This window comes from Phalangium opilio, unplaced genomic scaffold, assembly GCF_054372755.1.
Source record: "Phalangium opilio isolate 3A_F unplaced genomic scaffold, DU_Popi_V2 ptg000003l_1, whole genome shotgun sequence".
NCBI lineage: Eukaryota > Metazoa > Arthropoda > Arachnida > Opiliones > Phalangiidae > Phalangium > Phalangium opilio.
The window spans coordinates 273,806-281,213 of NW_028324145.1; the positions used below are offsets into that span (position 1 = coordinate 273,806).

A 7,408-nucleotide genomic window follows, 5' to 3' on the forward strand; every position below is an offset into this window, starting at 1 on the left:
GTGGAAAAACTTTGGCTTTCCGCGTTACGTTTGAGATCCCACAACACCGCGCCCGGGTGGGCTCGAACCACCAACCTATTGGTTAACAGCCGAACGCCCTAACCATTGCGCCACGGAAGCCCAAAAATTAAATGATCGTCAGGTATTGTGGAAAAACTTTGGCTTTCTACGTTACATTTGAGATCCCACAACGCCGCTCCCGGGTGGGCTCGAACCACTAACCTATTAGTTAACAGCCGAACGCGCTAACCATTGAGCCACGGAAGCTCAGAAATAAAATGGTTGTCACGAATTGTGGAAAAGTTTTGACTTTTTACGCTACATCTGAGACCCCACAACACCTCTCCCGGGTGGGCTCGAGCCACCAACCTTTCGATTAACAGCTGAACGCGCTAGTCATTGCGGCACGGAAGCCCAAAAATTAAATGTTCGTCAGGTATTGTGGAAAAACTCTGACATTTTACGTTACATCTGAGACCTCACTACACCGCTCCCGGATGGGCTCGAACCACCAACCTATTGGTTAAAAGCCGAACGCGCTAACCATTGCGCCACGGAAGCCCAAAAATTAAATGGTCGTCAGGTGTTGTGGAAAAAACCTTGGCTTTTTACGTCACATCTGAGACGTCACAACACCTATTCCGGTTGGGCTCGAACCACCAACCTATTGGTTAACAGCCGAACACGCTAAACATTGAGCCACGGAAGCTCAAAAATTAAATCGTTGTCACGTATTGTGGAAAAACTTTGACTTTTTACGTAACATCTGAGACCTCATAGCACCGCTCCCGGGTGTGCTCGAACCACCAACCTTTCTGTTAACAGCCAAACGCGCTAACCATTCCGCCAAGGAAGCCCAAATATTAAATATTCGTCAGGTATTGTGGAAAAACCTAGACTTTTTACGTCACATCTGAGACCTCACAACACCGCTCCCGAAAGGGCTCAAACCACCAGTCTTTTCAATAACAGCTGAACGCGCTAACCATTGCGCCCCGGAAGCCCAAAAATTAAATGGTCGTCAGGTATTGTGGAAAAACTTTGGCTTTCTACGTTACATTTGAGATCCCACAACACCGCTCCCGGGTGGGCTCGAACCACCAACCTATTGGCTAACAGCCGAACGCGCTAACCATTGAGCCACGAAAGCTCAGAAATTAAATGGTTGTCACGTATTGTGGAAAAGTTTTGACTTTTTACGCTACATCTGAGACCCCACAACACCTCTCTCGGGTGGGCTCGAACCACCAACCTTAGGATTAACAGCTGAACGCGCTAATTATTGCGCCACGGAAGCCCAAAAATTAAATGGTCGTCAGGTATTCTGGAAAAACTTTGGCTTTCTACGTTACATTCGTGATCCCACAACACCGCTCACGGGTGGGCTTGAACCACCAACCTTTCGGTTACCAGCCGAACGCGCTAACCATTGCGCCACGGAAGCCCAAAAATTAAATGGTCGTCAGGTATTGTGGAAAAACTTTGGCTTTCTACGTTACATGTGAGATCCCACAACACCGCTCCCGGGTGGCCTCGAACCACCAACCTATTGGTTAACAGCCGAACGCGCTAACCATTGCGCCACGGAAGCCCAAAAATTAAATGGTCGTCAGGTATTGTGGAAAAACTTTGGCTTTCTACGTTACATTCGAGATCCCACAACACCGCTCCCGGGTATGCTTGAAGCACCAACCTATTGGCTAACAGCCGAACGCGCTAACCATTGAGCCACGGAAGCTCAGAAATTAAATGGTTGTCAGGTATTGTGGAAAAACTTTGGCTTTCTACGTTACATTTGAGACCCCACAACCACCAACCTTTCGATTAACAGCTGAACGCGCTAACCATTGACCCACGGAAGCTCAGAAATTAAATGGTCGTCAGGTATTGTGGAAAAACTTTGGCTTTCTACGTTACATTTGAGATCCCACAACACCGCTCCCGGGTGGGCTCGAACCACCAACCTATGGGTCAACAGCAGAACGCGCTAACCATTGCGCCACGGAAGCCCAAAAATTAAATGCTCGTCAGGTTTTGCGTAAAAACCTAGACTTTTTACGTCACATCTGAGACCTCACAACACCGCTCCCGGATGAGCTCGAACCACCAACCTATTGGTTAACAGCCGAACGCGCTAACCATTGAGCCACGGAAGCTCAGAAATTAAATGATTGTCACGTATTGTGGATAAGTTTTGACTTTTTACGCTACATATGAGACCCCACAACACCTCTCCCGGGTGGGCTCGAACCTTCAACCTTTCGATTAACAGCTGAACGCGCTAATCATTGCGCCACGGAAGCCCAAAAATTAAATGGTCGTCAGGTATTGTGGAAAAACCTTGACTTTTTACGTCACATCTGAGACCTCACAACACCGCTCCCGGATGGGCTCGAACTACCAAACTATTGGTTAACAGCCGAACGCGCTAAACATTGAGCCACGGAAGCTCAGAAATTAAATGGTCGTCAGGTATTGTGGAAAAACTTTGGCTTTCTACGTTACATTTGAGATCCCACAACACCGCTCCCGGGTGGGCTCGAACCACCAACCTATTGGCTAACAGCCGAACGCGCTAAACATTGAGCCACGGAAGCTCAGAAATTAAATCGTTGTCACGTATTGTGGATAAGTTTTGACTTTTTACGCTACATCTGAGACCCCACAATACCTCTCCCGGGTGGGCTCGAACCACCAACCTTTCGATTAACAGAAGAACGCGCTAACCATTGCGCCACGGAAGCTCAAAAATTAAATGGTCGTCAGGTATTGTGGAAAAACCTTGACTTTTTACGTCACATCTGAGACCTCACAACACCGCTCCCGAAAGGGCTCAAACCACCAGTCTTTTGAATAACAGCTGAACGCGCTAACCATTGCGCCCCGGAAGCCCAAAAATTAAATGGTCGTCAGGTATTGTGGAAAAACTTTGGCTTTCTACGTTACATTTGAGATCCCACAACACCGCTCCCGGGTGGGCTCGAACCACCAACCTATTGGCTAACAGCCGAACGCGCTAACCATTGAGCCACGAAAGCTCAGAAATTAAATGGTTGTAACGTATTGTGGAAAAGTTTTGACTTTTTACGCTACATCTGAGACCCCACAACACCTCTCTCGGGTGGGCTCGAACCACCAACCTTTCGATTAACAGCTGAACGCGCTAATTATTGCGCCACGGAAGCCTAAAAATTAAATGGTCGTCAGGTATTCTGGAAAAACTTTGGCTTTCTACGTTACATTCGTGATCCCACAACACCGCTCTCGGGTGGGCTTGAACCACCAACCTTTCGGTTAACAGCCGAACGCGCTAACCATTGCGCCACGGAAGCCCAAAAATTAAATGGTCGTCAGGTATTGTGGAAAAACTTTGGCTTTCTACGTTACATGTGAGATCCCACAACACCGCTCCCGGGTGGCCTCGAACCACCAACCTATTGGTTAACAGCCGAACGTGCTAACCATTGAGCCACGGAAGCCCAAAAATTAAATGGTCGTCTGGTATTGTGGAAAAACCTTGACTTTTTACGTAACATCTGAGACGTCACAACACCGCTCCCGGATGGGCTTGAACCACCAACCTTTCGGTTAACAGCCGAACGCGCTAACCATTGCGCCACGGAAGCCCAAAAATTAAATGGTCGTCAGGTATTGTGGAAAAACTTTGGCTTTCTACGTTACATTCGAGATCCCACAACACCGCTCCCGGGTATGCTTGAAGCACCAACCTATTGGCTAACAGCCGAACGCGCTAACCATTGAGCCACGGAAGCTCAGAAATTAAATGGTTGTCAGGTATTGTGGAAAAACTTTGGCTTTCTACGTTACATTTGAGACCCCACAACCACCAACCTTTCGATTAACAGCTGAACGCGCTAACCATTGAGCCACGGAAGCTCAGAAATTAAATGGTCGTCAGGTATTGTGGAAAAACTTTGGCTTTCTACGTTACATTTGAGATCCCACAACACCGCTCCCGGATGGGCTCGAACTACCAAACTATTGGTTAACAGCCGAACGCGCTAAACATTGAGCCACGGAAGCTCAGAAATTAAATGGTCGTCAGGTATTGTGGAAAAACTTTGGCTTTCTACGTTACATTTGAGATCCCACAACACCGCTCCCGGGTGGGCTCGAACCACCAACCTATTGGCTAACAGCCGAACGCGCTAAACATTGAGCCACGGAAGCTCAGAAATTAAATCGTTGTCACGTATTGTGGATAAGTTTTGACTTTTTACGCTACATCTGAGACCCCACAATACCTCTCCCGGGTGGGCTCGAACCACCAACCTTTCGATTAACAGAAGAACGCGCTAACCATTGCGCCACGGAAGCTCAAAAATTAAATGGTCGTCAGGTATTGTGGAAAAACCTTGACTTTTTACGTCACATCTGAGACCTCACAACACCGCTCCCGAAAGGGCTCAAACCACCAGTCTTTTGAATAACAGCTGAACGCGCTAACCATTGCGCCCCGGAAGCCCAAAAATTAAATGGTCGTCAGGTATTGTGGAAAAACTTTGGCTTTCTACGTTACATTTGAGATCCCACAACACCGCTCCCGGGTGGGCTCGAACCACCAACCTATTGGCTAACAGCCGAACGCGCTAACCATTGAGCCACGAAAGCTCAGAAATTAAATGGTTGTAACGTATTGTGGAAAAGTTTTGACTTTTTACGCTACATCTGAGACCCCACAACACCTCTCTCGGGTGGGCTCGAACCACCAACCTTTCGATTAACAGCTGAACGCGCTAATTATTGCGCCACGGAAGCCTAAAAATTAAATGGTCGTCAGGTATTCTGGAAAAACTTTGGCTTTCTACGTTACATTCGTGATCCCACAACACCGCTCTCGGGTGGGCTTGAACCACCAACCTTTCGGTTAACAGCCGAACGCGCTAACCATTGCGCCACGGAAGCCCAAAAATTAAATGGTCGTCAGGTATTGTGGAAAAACTTTGGCTTTCTACGTTACATGTGAGATCCCACAACACCGCTCCCGGGTGGCCTCGAACCACCAACCTATTGGTTAACAGCCGAACGTGCTAACCATTGAGCCACGGAAGCCCAAAAATTAAATGGTCGTCTGGTATTGTGGAAAAACCTTGACTTTTTACGTAACATCTGAGACGTCACAACACCGCTCCCGGATGGGCTTGAACCACCAACCTTTCGGTTAACAGCCGAACGCGCTAACCATTGCGCCACGGAAGCCCAAAAATTAAATGGTCGTCAGGTATTGTGGAAAAACTTTGGCTTTCTACGTTACATTCGAGATCCCACAACACCGCTCCCGGGTATGCTTGAAGCACCAACCTATTGGCTAACAGCCGAACGCGCTAACCATTGAGCCACGGAAGCTCAGAAATTAAATGGTTGTCAGGTATTGTGGAAAAACTTTGGCTTTCTACGTTACATTTGAGACCCCACAACCACCAACCTTTCGATTAACAGCTGAACGCGCTAACCATTGAGCCACGGAAGCTCAGAAATTAAATGGTCGTCAGGTATTGTGGAAAAACTTTGGCTTTCTACGTTACATTTGAGATCCCACAACACCGCTCCCGGGTGGGCTCGAACCACCAACCTATGGGTCAACAGCAGAACGCGCTAACCATTGCGTCACGGAAGCCCAAAAATTAAATGCTCGTCAGGTTTTGCGTAAAAACCTTGACTTTTTACGTCACATCTGAGACTTCACAACACCGCTCCCGGATGAGCTCGAACCACCAACCTATTGGTTAACAGCCGAACGCGCTAACCATTGAGCCACGGAAGCTCAGAAATTAAATGGTTGTCAGGTATTGTGGATAAGTTGTGACTTATTACGTTACATCTGATACCCTACAACACCTCTCCCGGTTGGGATCGAACCACCAACCTTTCGGTTAACAGCCAAACGCGCTAACCATTGCCCCAAGGAAGCCCAAAAATTAAATGTTCGTCAGGTATTGTGGAAAAACCTTGAATTTTTACGTTACATTTGAGATCCCACAACACCGCTCCCGGGTGGGCTCGAACCACCAACCTATTGGTTAACAGCCGAACGCGCTAATCATTGAGCCACGGAAGCCCAGAAATTAAACGGTTGTCACGTATTGTGGAAAAGTTTTGACTTTTTACGCTACATCTGAGACCCCACAACACCTCTCCCGGGTGGGCTCGTACCATCAACCTTTCGATTAACAGCTGAACGCGCTAACCATTGCGCCACGGAAGCCCAAAAATTCAATGTTCGACAGGTATTGTGGAAAAACTCTGACATTTTATGTTACATTTGAGAAGTCACAACACCGCTCCCGGGAGAGCTCAAACCACCAGTCTTTTGAATAGCAGCTGAACGCGCTAACCATTGCGCCACGGAAGCCCAAAAATTAAATGGTCGTCAGGTATTTTGGAAAAACCTTGACTTTTAACGTCACATCTGAGACGTCACAATACCGCTCCCGGATGGGCTCGAACCACCAACCTATTGGTTAACAGCCGAACGCGCTAACCATTGAGCCACGGAAGCCCAAAGTTATTGCTCGTCAGGTATTGTGTAAAAACCTTGACTTTTTACGTCACATCTGAGACCTCACAACACCGCTCCCGGATGGGCTCGAACCACCAACCTATTGGTTAACAGCCGAACGCGCTAACCATTGAGCCACGGAAGCCCAAAGTTAAATGCTCGTCAGGTATTGTGTAAAAACCTTGACTTTTTACGTCACATCTGAGACCTCACAACACCGCTCCCGGATGGGCTCGAACCACCAACCTATTGGTTAACAGCCAAACGCGCTAACCATTGAGCCACGGAAGCTCAGAAATTAAATGGTTGTCACGTATTGTGGAAATGTTTTGACTTTTTACGCTACATCTGAGACCCCACAACAGCTCTCCCGGGTGGGCTCGAACCTTCCACCTTTCGATTAACAGCTGAACGCGCTAATCATTGCGCCACGGAAGCCCAAAAATTAAATGTTCGTCAGGTATTGTGAAAAACTCTGACATTTTACGTTACATCTGAGACCTCACAACACCGCATCCCGGATGGGCTCGAACCACAAACCTATTGGTTAACAGCCGAACGCGATAACCATTGAGCCACGGAAGCTCGGAACTTAAATGGTTGTCAGGTATTGTGGATAAGTTATGACTTATTACGTTACATCTGATACCCTCAAACACCTCTCCCGGTTGGGATCGAACCACCAACCTTTCGGTTAACAGCCGAACGCGCTAACCATTGCCCCAAGGAAGCCCAAAAATTAAATGTTCGTCAGGTATTGTGGAAAAACCTTGAATTTTTACGTTACATTTGAGATCCCACAACACCGCTCCCGGGTGGGCTCGAACCACCAACCTATTGGTTAACAGCCGAACGCGCTAATCATTGAGCCACGGAAGCCCAGAAATT

At 47.7% G+C, this 7,408-nt stretch overlaps 1 non-coding gene across 1 annotated transcript; it reads right to left on the reverse strand.

Annotated features, from left to right (window-relative positions):
- Window positions 1–1,371: 1,371 nt before the first annotated feature.
- On the reverse strand, window positions 1,372–1,444 carry TRNAT-GGU (transfer RNA threonine (anticodon GGU)). Its single transcript has one exon. It is a non-coding gene; the product is annotated as a tRNA-Thr (tRNA).
- Between the last annotated feature and the right edge of the window lie 5,964 nt (window positions 1,445–7,408).